The following is a 12,048-nucleotide window of genomic DNA, read 5'->3' on the forward strand; positions in this document are numbered from 1 at the left end:
AATGGGGCCTCCTGCTGCTGCCGCGCCACCGGAGCACAATTTCTGTTCTCATCCTGAAGCAAAGTTCTTAACCCGAGGTACTATTTCTGGGTTAGCGGTGTCTGTAACCTGAAGCGTATGTAACCCGAGGTACCACTGTATTTTAATTGGAGGACAGAAGCACTTAGAAGACCATCTCAGCCAAAGGATACTTGGCAGTTTTAACATGGTTATATTACATGAGCACAGACCCGCAATGCTTCAGGTAAAGCATCTAGAACTCAGTTGCCTAGGATCCAAGCCATAACGGATAAGTCTTTTTCTGTGTATGGATTTCTGTTGCAATATTGGAGCACAATATGCCACATGACAGAGAGTCATATCCTCTTGGTGGAATGGAGAGTGGAGACCATGGCAGTAACTTCTTTACCTGCTACAATATTGGCTCTCTTAATAATCAGCTATTCTCAAGTTGTTGTTGTTGTTGTAGTAGTAGTAATCTGATCTCCCCCTCTAGTTCAAGTGTTCCAACAGGTACTGAAAATGGGGACCCTGTCCCATATTATGATTTTCATTCACAAGTCTTCCCACAGATGACTCAAATGACTAAAACTGTAATTGGGGAGAGATGCATGTTTATTACCACCCACCAGTCAAGCAGATCTTTCCCAAGAACCCTGACATATTTTTATGTGACTCACGGGCAGTCACCCACACAACTCCGTGCTTGTAAAAAAAGCAGGCTTCAGGAGCAGTCCTATGAATGAAAACCAATAAATTATTATTTTATAAGTGGGGTTTTTAAGGGTTTGACATGTCAATTTCACGGTGCCTTTGGAATGCAGACTGGCTGCCTCTCCCAGTTGGTATGCAATTAGCTGAAAAGACAAACACAAAAGGGAGCTCTTCTCCAATGGAGAGAAAATAACTAACTGTGACAGATGCCTGTGTCATTGAAATGTGTGAGTCTGTCAATAACAAAATAGTACGGGGCTGTGCATATATAGAGCCTTCAATAGCCTATTATCATCCTTATTAAGTACCATTTATATGACAGCTTTCCTCCAAGAAGCTCAATGTGAAATACATGTCACACTGATATATTAAACTACACTATCCCCTGACCCACAGCAACCCTGTGACATAGGTTAAGTCAGGCATGTCCAAAGTCCATTTTGGGGGCCTAATCCGGCCCGCTGGTCGGTTTAATCTGGTTTATATCAGTTTATTTCATGGGGTAAAATCCTTTAAAAACCTCAACAACTTCAATCCTAAAGAAAGGTTAACAACTTTGGTCGGCCCTTTGGTCAGCCCTCACGGCCCTTCACTCCATCAAATCTGGCCCACTTTGGAAAAAGTTTGGACACCACTGGGTTAAGTGATAGTTGCTGGTATAAGGTTACTCACTGAGCTTCATGGCTATGTAAATAAAAACACAAACCAAAAAGAAAAAAGAAAGCAAGAAAAGAAAAAGAACTTCCAATTCTTCATCTGTCAGCTATATATAGAATTTTTTTTCAAAGTATCCACTCCAAGGTAACACCCAACAATTCCTTCCACTTTCTGTAAACCAATATTTTCTTCAACCTTTATCAATCTGTTTGCAAGCAGAGTTCTCCTCAACACCACGCAAGGAGGTGGAAAGCCAAGAACAAAAGAGTGTTACAATTTTTAAACCTTCATATAGTACCCACCCTGTCACAGAAAGACCACCCAAAAAAGTCACAGATACATAACAAAGTGGGTTGTACAGGTAAATCAGATCATGCTCAGAGTTCATGTTTCGCCAACATATTTAAAAGTCTGTCAGTCAAGATGCCTGACTATAGCTTCTACAGTGGTACCTCTGGTTACGTACTTAATTCGTTCCGGAGGTCTGTTCTTAACCTGAAACTGTTCTTAACCCGAAGCACCACTTTAGCTAATGGGGCCTCCCGCTGCGGCCGCCACACAATTTCTGTTCTCATCCAGAAGCAAAGTTCTTAACCCGAGGTACTATTTCTGGGTTAGCGGAGTCTGTAACCTGAAGCGTATGTAACCCAAGGTACCACTATAATTGCCTTTTCCTGGCCAGTATGAGATATCCTTTCAAAATGGTGAATATCTTGACTCCAGAATCCATCATCGGGGACCTGTTTCATTCATGCCTAGATCTGTTCTTTTCACAAGTCTGTTTGGATAGTTATCAATACTTGTTAAACCAGTTTCACAGGGGAAGCTCCGAAAGAATTTCCTGCTGTGTGACTGCAGGAGTCTCAAGGTTGACTAGTGGTTAAACACAGCTGCTCTATTGCTCTCTGTACTATTTCAGCTCAGGTTTTACTGGTAAAAGTGATATTTCACTAATGGAGAAATTTCTGGAACAGCAAGGAGGTATCAGCTCTGCCTAGTGCATGACGAATAACAGCAACAACCGGGGGAAAGAAAGACATAACATCTTACAAGGACAGGAAGAAACACCACGGATAGAATAATTGCCACACACAGGAAGAACAAGGATATAGTTTGAGTTCCTCACTTGTAGTTTTATAAATCATTTAATGTGTCAACACAAATTGAAGCTATTAATGCTGCAGTTGTTGTATAAGGGATTATTATTATGACCGGAATGTAATTGAAATTAATAAGATTTTGGAATGCAGAAATAAAGAAAATAATCAAACAATCAAATCTGGCATGCAGAGGGCCACTTTATCTAAATTATATAGTTTGGTATTTGAACGATTGGTATTAATAATTGTATTATAAATTGGTATTGTTATAATGAGGCTATTGTGATTGAAAATTAATTTTTAAAAATATTATAAAAAACCAGAAAGAACCACTGGTACCAGATGAATGAACTTGGGACCAAGCCACCCTCTCTACTCTAGCACTGCTTTCCTCTGAGTTGAGGACAAATGGAGAAGACCTGAGGTTCTCCCACTCCATTAAATTAGAAAACTACTGGAGAAGGCTGGGCCCCTTTAAGCAAAGCAACATCTTGAAGCATAGGTGCTGCTAGTAATTAGGCAGAAAATCCTCCTGCTGCTATTGCAACACCAGAGCTCAGTTTGAGCTGATTCATTGGGGGAGCAACTTCAGATTCCTGTGTTCCTCAAGCCCTGGCTTCCAGCCTAAAACCTGCCCTGCCTTACACTCAGTTTGGGATTTGCCTTGTTGTGGGCCAACTTTTTTTTTAAAAAAAAAAAACCACGTTAAAGCAAAGCTTTCCAAATTTTTCATGTTGGTGGCACACTTTTTAGACATGCATCATTTTACAACACAGTAATTCAGTTTTACTAGCAAACCGGAGGTTAAACTAATCTCTTTCCAGCCCTGGGAGGAAAGCGGGGAGCATTCGCCCGGCACACCTGCACACTGCAGCCGACACACTCATGTGTCACGACACAGTTTGGAAAGCTCTGAGATAAGATATATGCAAGTTAATTCAAACTGAGACCACTTTCCCCAGATAACCTTTAATTTCTTCCCTAACTACTCTATGATCTTAAAATCTAAGGAATACATTAAAGGAAATACGTACAAAGTCAATGTCAATGTCAAAAGAAAATGTACCACATTTTCTTTTCTTGAATTCTTGCTGTGTTAACGTTACACTGAGGTTATAATTTTTCTAGCTATAGGATGCTACAGTAGACAGAAATCAGGCTTGACTGAATGTACAAATATTTCTCACTGTTAATGAGCTTTTGCAGATTCAGTTGCGATAAATGTTGGTTGACATTGTGATGTAAACTTGTTATTAAATAAAGACTGTTATGCGGCATATACCGTGCATTATTTTCATGGTTTTTAAAAACACACATGCTAGCAGTGGTTTGAAGAATTGACTCTTAAGAAACTAGAGCAAATGAACATGTAAGGGAACTTTATACTTGTTGAACACACTTGTAACAGTTAGATTGGAAATAAATCTATTTAGCAATTTTAAAAGAAGAAAAGAAAAAAGCAGTGTTTGAAAAGCGAAGATGTTGCTCGTTTGAGCTTCTGCATGCTCCCTTTTATGTTGGCAATATTAAATACTTCTATTCATAAAAATAAGGGCAAGACTGAGGTGAAAGTTGGAATCTGCATACATTAGTGATACATGCATAGCAAAAGGAGAACAGTGAAGGCAACCCACTAATTGCTGCATTATGCAATTCCTTGGAGCTGTGATCAGAACAGGCTTGGAAGGCAGCAGAATTCTCTCAGGCTGGAAGGAAAACTGGGATGGCTAGACATATTAGAAGTGATGCTTACATGGTAAGGGCAAGAATAGATGGCTCACAGGGCACGAGCAGAACAAAAGCTGCATGCTACTCTCCCAAGGGGAATTTTATGGGAATTCACTGCTTGGTAAAGGCTTATTTGTCTTCCAAAGCCTCTGGAGGCTGCATCCGAATGGCCTCTGCTTGGGTCTCTCCTTGCATTGATGAGAATTTATTTCCAGTTATCTATTGATTTTGTGAATGCTTTAATTATACTTTATCACATGCTATTGATTTTGTTATATTTGATGTTTGTTTTATGGAAGCATTTGGGGTCATTATGTTTGGGGTCATTGTGACAAAAAATAGCATAGAAAAAACAGCAATGAATAAACTGTAAACTACGATGTGTTTTTTTAAAGGACGTCTGCAATACATTAGCAAATGTGTATGGACTTGCTTATTATGGTGTTTTTCACATTCTCTGAGACATGCAACAACACAGTACTGGGTCCTTTCATTTAGTCAGTGCAAGTACTGACTAAATAATGGTTAGAGTGTTGAGCTGGAGCCTAGGAAACCAGAGTTCAAATCCACACTCAGCCATGAAGTTCACTGCATGACCTTGAGCCAGTCACAGCCTCTCAGCCAAACCTGCCCAACAGGATAATTTTGCAGGTGAAATGAGTGTATGCCACCTTGAGCTTCTTGGAGGTGGTAATAATAATAATAATAATAATAATAATAATAATAATAATAATAATAATTTATTTATACCCCTCCCATCTGGCTGGATTTCCCCAGCCGCTCTGGGCAACTTCCAGCAGAATATTAAAATACAATGAGAATATATTTATTTAAATAAATGAATTGCATCCCCACAAAAGAGGTCAGAAATTTACATAACACTTGCATGCAATCTTAGAAATGATTGTTACTATTTAAATAGAAGCATCACACATCTCACTATAGTGTGGAAGGTGGTGACCAAGAGATCTGTTTATCTGCTCAGTCTGCTGTCCGAGTGCTGGCTGTTGATAGGGAATATCAGGACCTCTGATCTCTCTTCCTATGGTTCTTCAACCAGATTTGGGATAGACACCCCTAAATCAGTGATTCCTAATACAGATCCTCATGAGATATTAATATTTAACTCGCAATAGTGGCCGGGGGAGGGGGGATGTAAGCAATTACCAATCCATAAAACAAATAATTTTGAGTTCTTCTCTAGCCTCTGGTCATTCAGTGTTTTAAAAAATATCTGTCAATTAACTATGTAAAATGCAATGAACTCTAACACTTTGAGTTTCTAAAGCGTTATAAGAAATATGGTATCACCATAAGAGCACATTAGCAGTCTAAAGCACAGCAAGGTTATTCTCCCCTTCCACTGTGTTGCAAGTTGCATTTGCACATTGATGTACACATCAGAGGGGGGACATACAGTATTCACGCCATGCATGTTACTTGTTTGGGTTCCCTACACCTGTAACCCCAGCCTGAACTCAAATGTACGCACTTTGCTTAAGTGCAAAGTAAATGGCGGTTCATGTTCTCAAATGGGATGGAAGCTGGTTTTAGAGGAAACAAGCAGCAGTGTTTCTCAAGAAACTGCAGGGTAGACATGTCATGTGGCCAGCGTCATACATAGATGACTTCAGACGCCAGTGGTGAAAGTGCAATGGAGCCCGAATAAATGGCAGTGGGTACCCAACCGAATACATTTATAAATTGGGTGGCATATGCTCTGTCTCTTGCCTCCTCCCCCCCCCTCTATTGGCACTGCAACTTGAAATCCACTTTTGCCCCAGAGCAAAAGGCCTAAGGGCGAGTTGGGTGAAGAGGCCTCTGCTCCTCAGAAGGAGTTTCCAAGGTCTGATCTCCCCTGCTCTACAATCCTATGATTCTCTGATGATGGGCTTCCTTCTCTATTCACGCAGAGGGGAATTTACAATATCCTACATCACCCACATATATATATTTATTTCCACATATTATCCTCACAGGTCTCCCACCCGCTCCAATAGCATCCAGATTTGGTAATTGGAGATTTTTAATTCTTGGCAAAACTGATTCCTCAAAATGACTTAACTGTCTCAGTCCTCCCCCTGCAATACAGGGTGGAGGTTGCTATTTTTGGCAGTACTTTTACTTCTTGCTTGGTCATGAGTCACGCAGCGCATGTCCCAAACTGTAATGATTCCTAGAGTTTTTACACTTATTTATGACAGTATATATATACTTACTGTATTGTCCTTGTGCTTCTGATTTATTTATGATAATAAAAGACAGTGGGTATTTTTAAAAGAGAATCTTGAACCATATGCTCATGGTTTTTAACTGTGACTTGTTAATCTGAAGAAGAGCAACCTCAGAGGAATTTAAAGGTTTCTTTTAATTTCGGTTGCATTTTAAACAGGAGAGCGTATTCATTCACATTTTATGTCTGTGCTAATAGGCATTTTGCTGTATTTGCAATAGCCCTGGGCTGCAAGCAATAAATATTTATTGGAATGGATTATTTTTTTTAAGGCAGCCTGCCAGCATGATTAAATTATCAGCGCAAGAGGCTGTGTGCTATTGCCACCTTGTGGCAGGATTAAGCAGCAGCCCTCTACACATTGTTATAGATCTGGGGTAACAGAGTTTGGGGGTGCAAGCGCACTCATAGCTGCTAGAATTAGTGAATGTTAGAAATTAATAAATGGCAGAATCTACATAATATTTGGAGTATTGAAAGGAAGATGCCAGGCCAGTGAAAAATATTGGCTAACCCTCCCCTTTTAAGTGGAACCTCTCAGACTGTGAGGCATCATCATATATATTATTTTTATTATTTATTGAATTTATATTCGGCCCTATATCCAGGGGTCTCGGGGCGGTTCACAGAATAAAATCAATATATAAAACCACAAAATACATAATAAAAATAAAAACAACAACCCAATAGACTCCCCTCCAAAAAAACCCAAACACATTTTAAAAGGGGCATAGGATGTAAATCAGATCAACCAAAGGCCTGGTTAAAAAGGAACGTTTTTGCCTGGTGCCTAAAGGTGTATAATGAAGGCGCCAGGCAAACTGATATAATAATAATAATAATAATAATAATAATAATAATAATAATAATAATATTTATTATTTGTAGCCCGCCCATCTGGCTGGGTTTCCCCAGCCACTCTGGGCGGCTTCCACAGAAACCAAAATACACTAAATGATAAGAGTTGTAGTAGAAAACATCTGGATGTCAATCAGTTTGGGGAAAGCTGGATTAGAAAACGCACCAATGCTCTGAGCATTTTAGTGACTGATAACTTTTGGGCTTCATTTAAGTCCATTGCATGGAGAGAGAAGGCAACTGAGCTACAGTGATGGGCGGGATAATAGAGTGGGCACCCAAGACATAGTGTCATAGAACTGTAGAGTTGGAAGGAGCTCTGAGGATCATCTAGTCAAAGCCCCCGCAGTGCAGGAATCTCAACAGTCGCCCCAGTTGACTATTTGGATGGGCCGTTTCTGCATTTATTCAGAGAGGCAACAGCTTGGCGAGATCTTACAAGTTCCTGGCCATGTTCCTGTTACGTGTGTCAGCTAAAGTTCGCCATTGTCGACTGCCCCCAAGAGAATGCCTCAGTGAACTGGCTTGAATGCCTCTTCCTCTTTGGAAACACTGAAAACATTTGGCATGGCCGGCCACTTTGTTCTGGACCTTTTGGACACCATCCCAGCTACATGTCTTCTTTTTATGAATCTCCCCAAAGGGACGTGCTTTGTGAAAGAGGTTGTGCAAACCCATTAAACAATGCCATCGTTTTGAAGCCAAGCCCTTGGTGTGCACCGAGAGCATCGTCCGCCTCCACCTTTCCACTGACGTATGACCACTGAGCCTGGCAGGACTCCAAGCACCATTCTGGCCTTGGCATGTGCCATGTTATAAATCAGTGGACGATTCTCAGAAAATTGTCGCAGCCTTGAACAGACTGAGATGAAATATCTTATTTATATGGTGGCCTTATGGGCTGAGAGGTTAGGGTTAGGGAAGTCAGAATGGTTTCACGCTTCTGGTGCAATGTGAGAAGCAGCCACCTGTGCTTCTTCCGTGTCTTTGTAATTTGTGATTTAATGAGATTTCAGTAACAATAAGTTACTGCTACAGTGAGGATTGGACCTGAGTTTCATTGCTTTTCAGAACAATTCATTTCTCAGAAACCTGGCTCTTAAATTAGGATTTTTATCTAGTTTCATTTGAGTTTAAGGTGAAATTAAACATTACACTCAACAAGGCTACTGCTACAAACCATCATGACTTTGTAATATGAGATATTTAAAAATTCTGATATTGTGTATGTGTGTGTATAAATGTTTTTTGCATTTTCAAAAGAGATGAGCACTGAAAAGACAAGGCAACACTCCTGACTTATATTGTGTTGCCCTCCACCTCTCCATTAGGCAGCTTGTGTGCCAATTCAGAATTCGAACAAAAACTCTGAAAAGACAGGGAAGTAAATTAAAAGTTAAAGATAAGTGGGACTATTGAAAGTTATAGAAGTCTCTGCTGTGTTCAATGGAGTCATTTTCAGCAAGTAGTTCAGCTGAAGAACTGATGACTGGTCACTTCCATACCTTGGAGAACCAAAGAAGAACTAAATCTTTGGAACTTGAGATCACCTCTTCATGACAAAATGAAGTAAATAAAGTTCCCTATACCAAAAATCAAAAGAGAAGCATACCTACTATTAAGTGATTGAAGACATGAAATGAATACGAAGGATTTCTTATCGTCTCTGTCCTCCTCTCTCTCACACACAACAATCATGCACACAAACAATTCTCTGAACCAAAATCAGTGTTGTCGTTTTCTAGTTGAAATGTTGCTGTTTTAACCCAAACTAACTGCTATGTTTTCTGGAATGGACTTAGTAGGAGTTGCTCTCTGGTCATTTCCAAACACAACAACTGCAGTTCAGTGTGTTCTTTTTCATCGCTGAATAGAATTTGATGTTCTTAAAAAAAAAGTCACCTTCAAGCTGATCATCATGTGAATGAAATAATGAGGATATCAACGGAAGGATCGGAAGCAGCAGACGCACAAGACGCAATGGAAGAATTAACTCATTGTGTTTCAGAAACTAATTACCTGAGTTGTACAAAATTAAATCAAGAAATCCAACCCTCCCTCATTTCAGCTCTAGGGAAAACACTGGATAGATATATGTCACCTTTAGGCTTACTGTTCCTCTAAATCCCAGAACATTGTGTTACCTTTCCTTCAATGGCTCTGTAATGGGAGAAGAGAAAGCAAACGAGTTTGTTCATAATACTACTTTGACTCAAAAGTTTATATTTTAAGCAAAGGTCAACATGGTTTTGGGGTTTACAGCTTTTTTGTAAGAGGCAGTCTGGTCAGCAGGCTGACAGACAGCAGCTTTTTATAACATACCAAGTTTGTATCCCAGGAAATCTTTGTTCTCGGTATTTTTGCCAACTCAGTTACATGGACCAATGTATTATCCCATCTTGATAATTTTGTCATTTATTAGAACATTGCAGGGTTGGCCTCATGACATATTTCAATGCCATTTTTCATCTGCAGACCTCATTTTCATCAATAACGCCCCCACAATGAGCCGCCAAAACTGGTCTTAGGCAAGTACAAAAGAAAACAAATACATTAGCAAGGATAGGTTATTGCTATGAAACTATCTTTCTTTCATTTTTGTTGGGCATTCTGCCAGTTATAAAAGAAAAACCAAAGTTGAGAGAGCTACATAGCTTATATTAGAAATATCTTTAATAGCTAGTAGGGGCTGACCCGAGATTGTTTCTTGGCAAACACATATTCCCAGAAGAGTCCCAAAGTGGGGAGCATATGAGCCTTAATCAAGCTGGTACCTTCCAGATGTTTTGGACAACAATTTCTGTCAGCACAACTACAACATCTGGAGGGTTAAATGAAGGCTGCTTTAGATACAAGGAACGTGAAATGGATTGGGGGTGGGGGAATATACAGGAGAGAATCAGCAGAAAGGCAAAAGGATATTTAATCACTTCCATGCCTGCCAGCTCTCCTTTTTACATGCTCCCCAGGGCTGCTGTCTCCTTAGCTGGAGTTACTGTTTCCAGCTTGGGGTGGAATTAATTTTAAATGCCCCGAGGAGCACATGCATGAGAGAATCCTGGGCAGGGAATTGAATTCTGGGGAGAACACAGAGTTAGGGCTGTGCAGGATTGCAGGACTGCTGCTTTGCCGAGTTCAGAACGATACATTCCACCTTGACTACACGTCTTCAGAGTTCAGTCACAGCTTTGGCTCGGCAAAGCAAGTATGTCTGTGTGGGAGACCGAGAGAGCTTTCCAGAGGCAAGCTAGCTGGCAGGAGAGGGACACTTAGTTCTCCTTTCACCTGGCTCTTTTTGTGTCTCTTCCAGTTCCACTCCCACCAGCTCCTGCTTCCTCAGCTCACCTGCCACTCCTCCACTGGAGAACGGCTTTCCACGTCCCAAGGAGAAGCAGCGGCCAGGGAAAGAGCAGTCGGAGTAAGCAACCTGGGCCTGAGATGCACTTCTGATTTGCTCAGGTGCCTGTTCCCTTCTGTGGACAAGCAGCAAAAAGGTGATCAGGTGAGTTGATGGTAAAGGTCATCCAGATTTTAGCTGCCTACCTCCTGAATGAAGATTGGGCAGTGCCTGCTTGTCTCAGAAGCAGTGCAAATAAGCTGCTTCCCTATCAGTGGTAAGCCCACTTTCAGCTGCCACCATCTCTTGCTCCTTATCAGAGATACCTTATACCAGTGGTGGGGAACCTTCTGCCCTCCACAACAGACTTCTCTCAGTCCCAGTCAGTCTCCCAGCACAGGAGAAGAAGCATGGCTTGTGGAGAGGTCCAAGGGCCAGATAAAGATGCCTGGATGCATTTGGTCTCCCAGGCCTGAAGTTCCCCATCTTGCCTTAGCAGGAAACAAGCACCAGGCACAGAGAGCGGCAGTTACTGGCCGTGGACTTCACTTGACACAAGCTCTTAAGACAGACTGAGAAACGATGCATTTTAAATACTATTAAAAAACTTAATCATTGAAGTATGTACAAAACGGTCCAGGAGAGCTTCAGTTATCTTTCTGGAAAGTTTTGAAACTCATGGTGCCAAGGAATCCTAGGAGGTACATGCCTTGTGACGTCCTGCTCTATAAATAGTTTATGTTGCAAGAATGCCTGGGAGTTTTAAAAGGTCAGCATTTCTGAAATTTTGCACATTGCCTTTTGAAGAGAAACCTGGCCTCTTACAATTGCAGTGGTTTTCATGGGATTTCAGGTCCTTTTTATAGTGTCTCATCAATGGAGCAGACCCTAAAAACACCTTGTTTTATAATCCTAGGAAAAGTTAGAAACTGCTTTGTTCATTTCTGAGAGAAAAACCTGAAGCTTAATCCAGTTAAATATTTTGGGCTGGGAAGCGTTCTGATCTGAGACTTGCAACCTGACCTGGATTGGGTTCCACTAAGTCTGCAGCCTGAGGGTTCTCCTGGACTTGATGCTATCTGTGGATGCGCTGGTTGTATTGGTAACTAGGAGTATTTTTATAACAACGATAATAATAAAAAAATTGTTTAGGCTGGTTTAAAGGTGATTTGAAGGACTGCTTTCTTCCAATCAAATCCAGCTGGTCCTTAAGTTGCACTGTCAAGGTCAAACAGATTGGTGCGCATTAAAGACGCTACTTTTTCAGAGGCCCTGTACTTTGGAACTCTCTCATAAAGAAGTTTTCACTAGATGTTAAAAACGTATTTGTTTCAAGCTGCACTTCATTAAAAGTTCTGTGAACTGGGCTCTAAACCACTGCTGTATTATTATTTTTTTGTAATTGGATTGTTTCATTTGTA

The sequence above is a fragment of the Podarcis filfolensis genome, assembly GCF_964270895.1.
Source record: "Podarcis filfolensis genome assembly, chromosome: 1".
NCBI classification, from domain to species: domain Eukaryota; kingdom Metazoa; phylum Chordata; class Lepidosauria; order Squamata; family Lacertidae; genus Podarcis; species Podarcis filfolensis.